The sequence below is a fragment of the Pleurodeles waltl genome, chromosome 10 (assembly GCF_031143425.1).
Source record: "Pleurodeles waltl isolate 20211129_DDA chromosome 10, aPleWal1.hap1.20221129, whole genome shotgun sequence".
Classification (NCBI taxonomy): domain Eukaryota; kingdom Metazoa; phylum Chordata; class Amphibia; order Caudata; family Salamandridae; genus Pleurodeles; species Pleurodeles waltl.
Genome location: NC_090449.1, coordinates 892,448,813 through 892,462,350, shown reverse-complemented (window position 1 = coordinate 892,462,350; position 13,538 = coordinate 892,448,813). Strand labels below are relative to the sequence as shown.

General features: G+C 44.9%; 1 protein-coding gene across 2 annotated transcripts in view; it reads left to right on the top strand.

The window, feature by feature from the left end:
* Positions 1 to 346: 346 nt before the first annotated feature.
* LRRD1 (leucine rich repeats and death domain containing 1) overlaps positions 347 to 13,538 on the top strand; it is a 248,333-nt gene continuing 235,141 nt past the window's right edge. Inside the window, exon 1 of one of the 2 annotated variants that reach the window (XM_069211629.1) lies at positions 347 to 484. The gene's annotated coding sequence lies outside the window, so the exon portion shown is untranslated. The remainder of the gene's footprint in view (positions 485 to 13,538) is intronic. The other variant, XM_069211628.1, reaches the window with a different exon arrangement.

The window sequence follows — 13,538 nt, the reverse complement described above, 5'->3', positions numbered from 1 at the left end:
ATTACGCTACAGCGCGACTGGCATGTTGCTTACCACAACGTGAGACGAAACCAACAACACATTTATCACAATAATAAACAACATATTGTTGTGCGCTAATATGTGGCAGAGCTGCTGTTTAAAGTGGACGGGGTGGCACCAAACGCCCAGCAGCCGTGCAGGAACGTGGTAAGTGACAACACTGCGTTTCACATCTGTGACACACTACAAGGCGCGTTGTACAGAAAGTAAAACACCGACTGCGCGAGAGGTACGTACTGCGCAAGCGCATCCCGGCCCTCACCTGCTTCCACCGTCGCCTGTGGTATACACATCGCCCTGGATACCTTTCATTTGCGTCTCAACACCGGTGAGAAGCGCAGCGTCCAGAGCGTCTTAAAGGGCCAGGCGACGGCAAACTAATGCCAGTTTCGGAAACTCGACCGGGACCCCTAAAAAGCTTTTATGTGCTTTTTATCTTGCCTTTATCCGAACACTCACTAAGGTATTAAAAACATCTTATTCACGTATTTTTTTCTATGGTTTGCAGTTCCAGATTATTTTGTGTTTGTTTGCATCTAGGTTATTTTGAATCAAACTTTTATTCTCTTCACGTTTAATAACTTTGAGCAGTGAACAGGGGACTTTTAGGTTAGTCTGCTAGAAACGCGCAGCATAGTGATTGTTTTACGACACTTAGCTTCGTGCAAACTTACTGCACTGCTTATCAGTGTTGACGTTTTTCTCATTTGGCACATGCAATCCCATCTTCTTTTGTTTTAAAGCATTATTAAGAAATATAATGTATACAATTTAGTAAATATAATAAAAAACTGTAAGGAAAAACAGTTGTATAAATGTAAGCCATAAAACTGTGAATACAAAAAGTGTCAAAATATGCCTCCATGGTAAAAAGATACACACGTTCTACAAGATAGCATAAAGAACAAGCTGATTTTTTTCTTGGGGAGGGGGCGGGTTTATGTTTATAGGGAGTAAGGATAAAGGGAAAAAAGGGGGGAAGTAAATGGGTGTGTGAAGTAAATCATTATGAAATGGTCAGTCCATATTACATCAGAAAAAAGGCAATAATAAAGGATTACTGAACAATGAAAGTATATAGAGCAGATAGCAAATATATTATTATTAGATAAGAGTAAAAGTGTTAACAATTTACGGATGATTAAACATAGCAGGATCTGAAAATAGATCAATAGCACCTAACCCACTTACTGTGGTTACATGTGTTGTAACAGATTACCATATGAGGTCTCTTTTGGATTCCAAGGGTGAAAATTGTATAAGCTCTGCGGAGTCAGGCAAGGATGTGTCCTTGCCCCCACCTTGTTCTTGCTGTTTATAAGTAGTTGCATTGATTACCTTCTGGGCTCTGACAATGATTCCCTGGTTCTAAGGGGAGCTAAAATACCCCAACTATTATTTGTGGATGACACTCTATTAGTGTCAAAAACCCCAAGGGCCTAGAAACGTTACTGTACAACTTCAATATATTTTGTAAGGACGATGGGCTAGTAATCAATGTGAGCAAGTACAATTTATGGCCATCCACCCGCATAAAGCATTCAGGGCCAATTAAACTTAGGGAAAGATTGGAGAAGATGCTAGATTTTGATTATCTTAGCATTTGTCTTTCTAGCTCTAATGCTTGGGGATCCCAGGTTACTAAAAGTACCCTTATTTTAAAGCCTAAGGCAGGCTGCAGCCATCTTAAAATTTGTAAACAGGACCTTTTTACGCCCAATTTCTCTCTTCCCTGAGGTGTATTTTTTTGCATTTAGGGTTTATTTTAATGCCTTAGGGGCATTTTGTATTAACGTTTTATGACTTAATATCTGCTTGCTAAAGATATTACTTTGGTCTATAGTCTTGCAAATATTTTTGTATCCAGAGTGGTTCGCATAAACTGTACCTCAAAGCATGGTTCCACACTTGGTGATTGCCTATGGTCACTTGCTTGTCCGTCTGGTTGTGCACTTTGGCTAAGAGTGGATATTTGTATGAACCATATGTATGACAACTGTACATTTTGTATTTAAAATTGCATTTTTATCCTTGTATTATGCTCACTTAGACCAAGAGTGGATATTTTTCGAATTTTAGATGAATGACATTGTTCATTTTTCATATTTGATATTGTGTTGTGTGTTTTGTTTTTGTACTGCTTTTTTGGCCCATTGGCCAAAATAAAGTAAAGAAAGAAAGAAAGAAAGTATAAGCTCTGTTTAGGTGGTGATGATAGCAAACTGGATTCCACCAGGTTTTAGTGGAGATGTTTGATGTACTTTTCCAATTAGCGGTGATTTGCTGAAATGCAATAGCAAGTAAAAGGTCAAAAAATGTTTGTTATAGTGACTGAGATGACATTGATCATCTAACAAACCGAGAAAACTGAAATAATATTAAGCGGAATTGAGGAATGAATGAAAATATGAATAATTTGTCTCTAGACAACATGCCAAAAACGATGAGTGTTGGGACAGGAGAACAATATGTGTTTAATGTGTTTAAAATCACTATGCAAGCTGGAGCTTGACCAACAATGGCTTCGGAATTAAGTGAGAATCTGGAGAAAGAGAGCTGGGTAAAGTGAAGTCTATTGTAAATAAAACATGGTATTTGAGTAAGATTAGCAGTTCCATATGTTTTATAGAATTTGGGCCATAATTTGTTCTAAAGGGCGTAAGCATCCTACGCCAGCCTCCCATAAAAGTTATATGCACGTTTTGGGTCGAGAAGCAGGTCAAGTCATTAGAGATTTATAAATAAGGATGGCTTAGGTAATATAGATAATAAATGCATTAGTGGAGAATCTGCCAGAGTAGGAGTGCTGTCAGATAAGGTAATAAGAAGATCTTTTAGGTGTTAATGAGAAGTCAGAATTTGAATACGAAGGACAATGGAATTTGTGTTGAAATTGAGAAAAAGAGATTGAATTATTGTCAAGAAATAGGTCCCCCACCCAAAACAATGCCTTTATTCCTCCATGTTCTCCAAAAGAGAGGTTGATTAGGAAATTTAATAAGGTTATTGTACCAGATGGACATATGGTGAAAATTCTTGTGGGTAAGTATATGTGAAGAAAGATGGGGAAGTAATTTATGAGAAATAATTTTAAAAGCTGGGGTGGAAAGATATGCAGGAATAGACGAAAGAGAGAGAGAGATTCTTGGAAAGAGTAAGGAAAGATGATATATTTTTCTATTGTTATCTAAAGTGGTGAAGAAAAAAGTACAATCCATCTTTTTGGAGGAACCAAAATTGCCGAGCACAACATGTTTTTCCAGGGTGAAAATCACACAAATTGCATTAAATCGAACCAATTGGACAAAAACCGGTGATCATGATGATTTGCAAAAAAGAAAACCCGTGGCTGGGAACTTGTTGCTCTGTTCATAGCGCAGGAAATAGAAAAAATACCCATAGAACAAATAACAATGGAAAGGGGGTGGAGTTATGAAAAGCAGAGTCTAACAGTCAACTTCTACATTTATTTTTTAAAATTCTACCGCAGAGAATTTGATCACAAGGACAAATATGACAATAATTATGTTCTGCGTTACTTAAGGAGATTACCTTTTAAAATATCACACAGGGTTAAAGCACTGGCAGCAGAGATCTTTGTGTGCCTTCCAATTTTCAAGGGATAGTAAAAATGTTAAGACAACTCTGGTGGTTAGTGCACTTTATGGAGATATCTACAGTTTGCCTCGTCACAGTTTTGACTCAGAGTAGCATAGAAGCTTAATGTGCCTGCTGCAAAGCACATCATGTGACATGCATATCACAGATTTGTATTTTATGTAGATAGGTAAGTGGGTTACTGCTTTTGATACAGATCCTTGTTTCTTACAGTTCATAAGTACGGTCCTTCTAATATAGCACAGTGAGCTATAAACTGGCATAAAGGAGCTGCATATAAACTGCAAGAAATCGGTGTAGAACCTCACTTTTTTTCACAGTCTGACCTTATTTTAAGGTTGCTAGAAAGGGTTTCTTTTCTACTACTTTAGTATCTTTAGTACTGATGCCACCACCACAACATTTGTTTTAAATGCTGGCATTGTGCTCTCTTTAGATGATGCACTCTTTACGTAATATTTACCATTATGGAAGATATGTGTCTCCTCCATTGTAACCCTCTGCTTTGGTGGCTGACTATTTCCACATCTGCTCTTAAACTGAGGACAAAATTAGCTCTGGAGTAGGAGCGATGGATGGCCATCCTTCGCTTTTATGAAAGGGGAGAAGATGGTGATGCCTTTTCTTTCTAGTCTCTGTAAAAGGCGAATGGCACAGAGGTGAAGCTTAGGCCAGTGGAAAACAATATGGAGGCTTTCATGGCGAGAGTGATAGGGATAAAAATGAGCGTATCAGCACTGGAGTGGAGAACTGGACAGTCAGAGTGGCTGGTTAAGAGCAAAATATGGCTGTTGATTCCCTCAGAACTTTTCAGACTTAACCTCATTAATTGATGGAAGAAAGACTTGAAAATTAAAGGAGAGCATCTAACATACTTTTTCTGAGCTGGTTTGGTTAAGATCCCAATTTGTGATCTTTAATAGAGACTTTTTTGAGAGGCAAAATGGCCGTCCATGGAAACTCTCAGTTTACATCAACAAAATAAACTGCAAGATTGTCTACACTGAAGAGGCTGGGAGACAACAATATTTGTAGTACAATTATGTAGGACTTTCATGAGGAATCCCATGTGATGTGATCCTTCAGTGGCCCACTACAAGTAAACAAGCATTGGCAAAAAAAACAATAGGTCTCGCCTATGCAAGTGCTATTGACTTTGCCAATGTGTTTTAGCTATATGTTACACTAGCATGGCTGCTCTTCAGCATCGATAAAAGTTAGCGGCGTAGAGGAGAGTGGCATGAGGATGAGTGTCGCAGAGTGGAATGGTTAAAAGTGTAAAAGTGTCATGCAGTGGAGTTTTGTGGAGTATAGTGGCGTAGAGTGGAGTGGCATAGTGTGGAGTGGAGTGGAATAGTGTGTCATAGAGTGGAATGGAGTAGAGTGGAGTAAAATGGCATGTAGGGAGTTGTGTAGAGTGGAGTAGTGTCATAGAGTGGCATAGATTGGAGTACAGTGTAATAAAATTGAGTAGAGTATGGTAGAGTGTACTGGCATAGAGTGGAGTGGTATAGAGTGTTGTGGAGTGGCAAAGAGTGGCATACAGTGGAGTAGTGTAGAGTAGTGGAGTTCAGTATCGCCAAATGGAGACGCATAGGCCCTCATTATGACCCGGGCAGTCTGAAGACCGCCAGGGCCACGTTGACGGTCTCACCGCCGACGGGCCGGTGGTGCAGACCTCCACATTATGAGTGTGGCCAACCCGCCACATCCCCGCCTGTACTGCCAAGGCAACTGGACAGCCGAGCCAGAGACTAGCATCTCCACCCCGGCGGTCCAATGAAGACTGCCGGCGATATTAAGAGTCGGCTTTCCACCAGGGATTCTGCGGCAGTAGCACTGCCACGAAAACCCTGGCGGAAAGGCTACCAGGGACAGGAAATTACTTTCCTGTCACCGGCAGATGACTACCCCGACCCCCCCGCAATCCCAATAGCCCCAACCCCCTCCATACCAGAACCCTCCACCCCCTTTTCCAGAACAGCACTCCCCTCCCCCACCCCATTCCAAAACAGCACTCCCCTCCCCGCATACACGCACACACACACACCCCGTATACACCCATTCACCAACACTTACATACATGCATTCACTCACACACATCCATATACGCATTCACTCACACACAACCATACACGCATTCACTCACATGCATCCATACACGCTTTCACTCACATGCATCCATACACGCTTTCACTCACATGCATTCATACACACATTCACTCACATGCATCCATACACCCATTCACACAAACATTCCAACATGCATACACACACGCATTCAAACACCCATACACACACGCATACCCACATGCATTCAAACACCCATACACACACACACGCATACACACACTCATTCAAACACCCATGCACACACGCATACACACGCATTCACACACACAGATAACACCCAAACACAACACCCCCCACTCTCCCACCGCCCTCCCCTAGCCTCCTCTAGCTCCCAATAAGTAGCCTTCAGTTTGTTATTTGCAGAAGATGGAGGTCGTCCAGCAGGGAACGGGAAAAGGGGCTTTCACCGCCGGCAGTGCCCTGCTATCAGGACACCACCAGGCCCTATTACAGGTCGTAATACGGCAGGTGGAGTCCTTTTGGCGGGGCGAGGCCGGTGAGGAAACCACCCCTGCGCCTCCGACTGCCAGCACGACTACTGAAGGCTTTCTGCCCAAATTGTGGCAGAAATCCTTCAGTACTCATAATATAGTGGTCGGAAGACCATCAGCACCGGAGGTCTTCTGGTGCCCGTGGCTTTGGCAGTCTTGAGAAAAGACCACCAAATTCATAATGAGGGCCATAGTGTGGTGTAGAGTTTGTAGGGTGGAATGTTGTTGATTGGAGTATCATAGGGTGGAGTGGCATAAAGTGGAGGGGCACTGAGTGGAGTAGACTGTTGTAGAGTGGAGTGGTGTACAGTGGAGTAGTGCAGCAGAGTGGAGAGGCATAGAGTTGGGTAGAGTGTTGTTGAGTGGAGTGTCGTAGAGTGAAGTAAAGTGGCGTAGAGGGAATTGCATAGAGTGGAGTGGAATAGAGTGTTGTAGAGTGTTGTAGAGGGGAGCTGTATAGAGTGATGCGAAGTGGAGTGCAGTAGTGCATCGTAGAGTAGAGTGGCACAGACTGGAGTAAAGAGGTGTAGAAGGGATTGTGTAGAGTGGAGTAGAGGGTCATAGAGTGGAGTAGCATAGTGTGGAGTAAAGTGATGCTCAGTGGCATAGAGGGAACTGTATAGAGTTGAGTGGCATAGAGTGGATTAGAGTGGAGTTGCATAGAGTAGCGTACAGTGGAGTGTCCTGGAGTGGTGTAGAGTGGAGTAGAGTGTCAGAGTAGAGTGGCATAGAGTAACATACAGTGGAGTGGTGCTGAGTGGAGTAGAGAGTCGTAGAGTGGAGTGAAGTGGAATTGTCTCACCTGGGCCCTAAACTTTGGAACTATCTGCCTGCTCCACTTAGGCTCCGTAAATCAGTTAATAAGTTAAAAAAACTTTTGAAGATGTGGCTTTTTTAAATTCACATACTTTTGCCTTTTCTGCTGTTCCAGCGCGGGGATACCTCACTCGGGTAGTCATTCACTATATAAATCAGCATAATAATAATAATAATAATACTAATGTGGCTTAGAGGGAGTTGAGTAGAGTGGATTGGCATAAAGTGTCATAGAATGGAATAGAGTGTAGTAATACCTCATATAGTAGAGGGTCATAGAGTGGAGGGGCATAGAGTGTTCTGTAGTGGTGTAGAATGGAGTAAAGTGTCATAGAGTGGAGTGGCGTAGAGTGGACTGGCATAGAGTGGCATAAAGTGGTGTGGAGTGACGTAGAGTGGAGTAAAGTGTGCATACAGGGCCTGCTTTAGGACTGGTGGTGCCCTGTGCAACAGTTTATTTTGGCGCCCCCCACTCCATGACCTCCTCCTCAGTTTCTCTCACTACCACCCCCCAAATGTGCCCCTCATCTCTCCATCCCTCCCCTTTCACATATATTCATGTGTTTTAAAGCACTTGTAAAGGCTGGCTTTACTCATCCACTCAGCTATCCACATAAAATATAGGGGCATATTTAAGAGCCCCTATTCCAATGCCACATTAGCATCTTTTTGTTTATGCTAATAATGTGGCGTTAAAAGGACAGAAACGCTGTGCCATATTTACAAATTAGTGCAATGCATGCATTGCACCACTTTGTATCCCTTTGCGCTACATTATGCCTGTGCAAGGCATAAATTATGCAGAGGTGGCATTCCCCAGTTGGGGGGGGGGGGCAAAAAAATGGCGCAAAGAAATCTGACACATTTCTTTGCGTAATTTGTTTACGACACTTTTAACGCCTGCTTAGAGCAGGCACTAAAAAGACCTTCCGTTGGTTACAATGGGCCTCTGGGTGCTTTGTAGGATTAGCGTCAACATTTTTGATGCTAATCCTGCAAAGCGCCCGACTAGCATTAAAAATTCTGACGCTAGTCCCCTAACTACTGCCATGGTGCACTGTATTTTAAATATGACGCACATATGTTGGCTTTATGGGGGCGCTAAGGGGTGCAAGAAAAGTGCTGCGCACTGCGTGCAGCGCCACTTTTCTTAAATATGGCCCATAGTTCTGTTTTTAACAGCAGTCATATTAAACCTCTATGCCATTTTATGGCGAGTTAGAGCTACAACTAGGCAAAACTCCCATCTCTCTCCCTAGCAGGAACATTAATCACAAGAGGTATCTTGACATTTTAATTGCTTACTGAAGTCTGGACGCACAAGGAACTTTTCAGCAGGTGCTTTTAAATCGCAAGTTTCTGAAGTTATTGCTAAACACAGCGCCCCTCTGGAGGTCAGCACTGCCCAAAAGCCGGCCCTGTGTGCATAGAGTGGAATGTCGTGGAATGGCATAGAGAGGAGCAGCGTGGGGTGGCATAGAGTGGCACAGAGTGGAGTGGCCTAGAGTGAAGTGGCATAGTGAGGAATAGAGTGGAGTGGAGTGTCATGGAATGTCATATAGAGGAGTATCGTAGAGTGTTGTAGAGTGAGTGGTTTAAAGTGGATCTGCATGGTGTGGTAGAATGCTGCTATTGCAGGCAACAGATTTTATGATAAAATCACAATTACATTTGCTCTTAAAGTTTTACTGGTAAAACTATATAATGCACAAATGATAATGTGTGAAAATGGCATCACCTATTGTACTAATTTGATTTGATCACATTAAAATATTTGTTTCCATCACACTTCAGAATTACAAAAAAATGTCCTTCATTTGTTGTTTCCAAATTCTGATATGTTCTGAAATATTTGCATATTTCATTTACAGACACTACAATTCTGTTGTGTGCTAGGAAAAAGAATGTCCCTTCTCACCCCAGGTATCCAGCAAGATTGTCACATTAATCCTCTCATTCTGAAGTAAGCAAAAGAAAAGTAAACACCAAACCTCCCCCGAAAGGCAAAGCCTGATATTGGACCTCTCTCTGTAAATGCACAGCAAATGTGACATTATAAGACCAAATTTTAAAGGTCTGTTTTCAGAAAGTAAGCATTAATAGAAGGATAAAAGGAGCAATGATAAACTGGCCATGATCAACAGGAGGAAAAAGACATGCTGAACAGCCTAAAACAAATAACGCCAGCAAATAGAACTCAAGCAAATATGAGTTACAAATCACAAAGCCAATGGTAAGTGATGGGAGGAATGCATTCCCATGGAAGCTTTCAGAATGTCGTTAAAGAGTCTTTTTGGAGCTGTATGGTAGACTTCCACCTAAAAAGTGCTGTACTAAATTTGGAGGTTGTTCTTTTTCTCTGACTCTGACTTCTCCTACCTTGGCCCTCACCTCTGGATTAAACTCCCTAAGTATAATCAGTCCATCACGGATTTGATGCATTTCAAAAAGCACCTCAAAACTTGGCTTTTTTAGTTATTTTCTTCTGATATTTTCTTTTCTCTGAATTGCACCCCCAGTGCCGAGATACCCCTTAACCTGTTCTGTGCCTTGGACGAGATGATCTCGTCCAAGGCTACAGTTCCCCTGTGCCTTGGACGAGATCATATTGTCCATGGCACAGGGGAACTTGGGGGCACGTTAGCGCGCCCCCCGTGCACCCCCCTCCCCCCTAAGTCGGGGATGGAAGGGGAAGACCTTCTCCTTCCACCCCCGACCCCCCCCCCACCCCCCCCCTGTGACGTCAGCGAGCGCGCGCGCTGATTAGTCACAGGGGCCTCCCTCGTCGCGCTGGAAGCTCTGCTTCCAGCGCGATTGAAAGAGAAATGCAAAAGCATTTCTCTTTCAATCACTGGGGAGGCCCGGAGGGGCTTCAAAGGGAAGGAAAAGTATTTCCTTCCCTTTGAAGTCTCTCCGAGCTTGCAATCCGGCTTTTGAAACCCCACTAGACACCAGGGATTTTTTTTGTTTTTTTACTGTTATTGACAAAAGGGAGCGACCCCTTGGGCAAGGGTCGCTCCCAGGGGGGGCATATTTTCGGGAAGGCCTTTTCTGCCCCCCCTGGGGGCAGAACCCTCTAGGCACCAGGGACCATTTTTTTTTTTTTTTTTTTTTTTTATGTTTCATTTTAATTTTTTTGTTGGGGAGCGACCCCTTAGGCAAGGGTGGCTCCCCTTGGGGGAAAATTATATTTTGGCCATTTCTGCCCCCCTTGGGGGCAGATTGGCCTATTTTGATGAGGCCAATTTGCCCCCAAGGGGGGTAGAAACCACTAGACACCAGGGAGTTTTTTTCTTTGTGTGAATTTCACGCAAAGGGAGCGACCCCTTAGGCAAGGGACGCTCCCTGGGGGGGAGGGCAATTTATTTTAGGCCATTTCTGCCCCCCCTGGGGGCAGATCGGCCTATTATTAGGCCGATCTGCCCCCAGGGGGGGCAGAAACCTCTAGGCGCCAGGGCAAAAAAAAAAATGTGTGTTTTTTTTTTTTGTTGTTTCTTTTTTTAGAGATGGGGAGCGACCCATCAGGCAAGGGTCGCTCCCCTGGGGTGCAAATTGTATTTAGACCATTTCTGCCCCCCTGGGGGCAGATTGGCCGATTTTAGGTCAGTCTGCCCCCAAGGGAGCAGAAACCACCAGGCACCGGGGATTTGTTATTTGGCGCCAATGTCACGCAGGGGGAGCGACCCCGTAGGCAAGGGTCGCTCCCGGAGGGGGGGGACTGGGGGGGGGGGGGGCAAATTTATTTTAGGCCATTTCGGCCTATTAGAACCTCTAGGCGCCAGGGCAATTTTTTTTTTTTTTGTTTGTTTGTTTTTTTAGAGATGGGGAGCGACCCATCAGGCAAGGGTCGCTCCCCTTGGGGGGCAAATTGTATTTAGGCCATTTCTGCCCCCCTGGGGGCAGATTGGCCGATTTTAGGTCAATCTGCCCCCAAGGGGGCAGAAACCACTAGGCACCTGGGATTTGTTTTTTGGCGCCAATGTCACGCAGGGGGAGCGACCCCGTAGGCAAGGGTCACTCCCAGGGGGGTAGCTGGGGGGGGGCAAATTTATTTTAGGCCATTTCTGCCCCCCTTGGGGGCAGATCGGCCTATTATTAGGCCGATCTGCCCCCAGGGGGAGGCAGAAACCTCTAGGCGCCAGGGCAAATTTTTTTGTTGTGTTTATTTTTTTTGTTGGTTTGTTTTTTTCGAGATGGGGAGCGACCCATCAGGCAAGGGTCGCTCCCCTGAGGGGCAAATTGTATTTAGGCCATTTCTGCCCCCCTTGGGGGCAGATTGGCCGGTTTTAGGTCAATCTGCCCCCAAGGGGGCAGAAACCACTAGGCACCTGGGATTTGTTTTTTGGCGCCAATGTCATGCAGGGGGAGCGACCCCGCAGGCAAGGGTTGTTCCCGGGCAGGGGGGGTTTGGGGGGGTGGGGGGGGGTCAAATTTATTTTAGGGCATTTCTGCCCCCCCTCCTGGGGCCGGCTGAACTAGAGGCCAAACTCCACAGGTAGGCACTTTGCAAAAAACACCTCTGTTTTCTGTGAAAAAATATGTTCTGTCCACGTTGTGTTTTGGGCCATTTCCTTTCGTGGGCGCTAGGCCTACCCACACAAGTGAGGTACCATTTTTATCGAGAGACTTAGGGGAACGCTGGGTGGAAGGAAATTTGTGGCTCCTCTCAGATTCCAGAACTTTCTGCCACTGAAATGTGAGGAACATGTGTTTTTTTAGCCAAATTTTGAGGTTTGCAAAGGATTCTGGGTAACAGAACCTGGTCCGAGCCCCACAAGTCACCCCATCTTGGATTCCCCTAGGTCTCTAGTTTTCAGAAATGCACAGGTTTGGTAGGTTTCCCTAGGTGCCGGCTGAGCTACAGGCCAAAATCCACAGGTAGGCACTGTTTTCTTTCAAAAATTTGGATGTGTCCACGTTGCGCTTTGGGGCGTTTCCTGTCGCGGGCTCTAGGCCTACCCACACAAGTGAGGTATCATTTTTATCGGGAGACTTGGGGGAACGCTGGGTGGAAGAAAATTTGTGGCTCCTCTCAGATTCCCGAACTTTCTGCCACAGAAATGTGAGGAACATGTGTTTTTTTAGCCAAATTTTGAGGTTTGCAAAGGATTCTGGGTAACAGAACCTGGTCCGAGCCCCACAAGTCACCGCTCCTTGGATTCCCCTAGGTCTCTAGTTTTCAGAAATGCACAGGTTTGGTAGGTTTCCCTAGGTGCCGGCTGAGCTAGAGGCCAAAATCTACAGGTAGGCACTTCGCAAAAAACACCTCTGTTTTCTTCCAAAAATTTGGATGTGTCCACATTGCGCTTTGGGGCGTTTCCTGTCGCGGGCGCTAGGCCTACCCACACAAGTGAGGTATCATTTTTATCGGGAGACTTGGGGGAACGCTGGGTGGAAGGAAATTTGTGGCTCCTCTCAGATTCCCGAACTTTCTGCCACAGAAATGTGAGGAACATGTGTTTTTTTAGCCAAATTTTGAGGTTTGCAAAGGATTCTGGGTAACAGAACCTGGTGCGAGCCCCGCAAGTCACCCCTCCTTGGATTCCCCTAGGTCTCTAGTTTTCAGAAATGCACAGGTTTGGTAGGTTTCCCTAGGTGCCGGCTGAGCTAGAGGCCAAAATCTACAGGTAGGCACTTCGCAAAAAACACCTCTGTTTTCTTCCATAAATTTGGATGTGTCCACGTTACGCTTTGGGGCGTTTCCTGTCGCGGGCGCTAGGCCTACCCACACAAGTGAGGTATCATTTTTATCGGGAGACTTGGGGGAACGCTGGGTGGAAGGAAATTTGTGGCTCATCTCAGATTCCCGAACTTTCTGCCACAGAAATGTGAGGAACATGTGTTTTTTTAGCCAAATTTTGAGGTTTGCAAAGGATTCTGGGTAACAGAACCTGGTCCGAGCCCCGCAAGTCACCCCTCCTTGGATTCCCCTAGGTCTCTAGTTTTCAGAAATGCACAGGTTTGGTAGGTTTCCCTAGGTGCCGGCTGAGCTAGAGGCCAAAATCTACAGGTAGGCACTTCGCAAAAAACACCTCTGTTTTCTTCCATAAATTTGGATGTGTCAACGTTGCGCTTTGGGGCGTTTCCTGTCGCGGGCGCTAGGCCTACCCACACAAGTGAGGTATCATTTTTATCGGGAGACTTGGGGGAACGCTGGGTGGAAGGAAATTTGTGGCTCCTCTCAGATTCCAGAACTTTCTGCCACAGAAATGTGAGGAACATGTGTTTTTTTAGCCAAATTTTGAGGTTTGCAAAGGATTCTGGATAACAGAACCTGGTCCGAGCCCCGCAAGTCACCCCTCCTTGGATTCCCCTAGGTCTCTAGTTGTCAGAAATGCACAGGTTTGGTAGGTTTCCCTAGGTGCCGGCTGAGCTAGAGGCCAAAATCTACAGGTAGGCACTTCGCAAAAAACACCTCTGTTTTCTTCCAAACATTTGGAAGTGTCCACGTTGCGCTTT